The sequence below is a fragment of the Salvelinus sp. IW2-2015 genome, linkage group LG33, assembly GCF_002910315.2.
Source record: "Salvelinus sp. IW2-2015 linkage group LG33, ASM291031v2, whole genome shotgun sequence".
Classification (NCBI taxonomy): domain Eukaryota; kingdom Metazoa; phylum Chordata; class Actinopteri; order Salmoniformes; family Salmonidae; genus Salvelinus; species Salvelinus sp. IW2-2015.
The window spans coordinates 27995950-27996872 of record NC_036872.1 but is presented as its reverse complement, the minus strand read 5'-3'; positions in this window follow the sequence as shown (position 1 = coordinate 27996872).

The following is a 923-nucleotide window of genomic DNA, read 5'->3' as shown; positions in this document are numbered from 1 at the left end:
AACACACACGCCAGCTCCTCTTTTCAATGTAATACATTTTATATTAATATACTTTTTTTTGTTGCATTATTTATCTGTTGACAAAGAGGATAGATTTTAAATAGATAAATATAATGAACCACAAATAAAACAATTTCAATTCTAGGAGCACCGTGCCAATTTTGAAAGGACACAAAAGCCTATAGGCACAAACTACAGATCTAAAAAGCTCTGGATCAACTATGCTGTGCAAACCAACTATACATAGAAACACTCACAACAAAAACTAGTAAAGCGACAACCAATTAAATAGATATATCTATATATTTAGATCTAATATAAATACTTTTTATTCAATATACATAGAGCTCTTTCTGTGTAAACTATTTACATAAACATGACTACATTTTGCTAAAATAATAAATAGCTCTATAGGCCAGGCAGATATTTAGTGTACAGTAACCTTTCTGCTCTTTTCTTTTCAGAGGTGAACTAATTCAATAGACGTTGACCTTCCTTGTTCTGTGTTTTGACTGAAAGGCAAAGCAAGTCTGCAAATCTGTTGTGTTCTGCTTGTGGGTAACCTGAAGCAGATAGCTAGATCCTTCCAGGCATTAAAACTGCAAAACGCTCTCCCTCATAAATATGGGCGAAGGTAATCCTCTACTAACATATGTTACTTTCGATCTAACATGGAATGTGCTTTAATCTCTTTACTGGTTTATTTCAACAGTTAATGTACCGTCTGTCTGTATGACTTCCCTTCAGATACATTTAAGTGATTACCACTGGCTACAGTGCGTGACCAGCAGCAACACAGACACGTACATTAAAACACAAGCTAGACGCCACCGTCATCAGAGAGAGGAAGATACAAGTTGCCTTAACCCCAATCCCCCCACCCCTTAATCTCATGCTGCACATTGTTATTCAAAAAAAAAAAA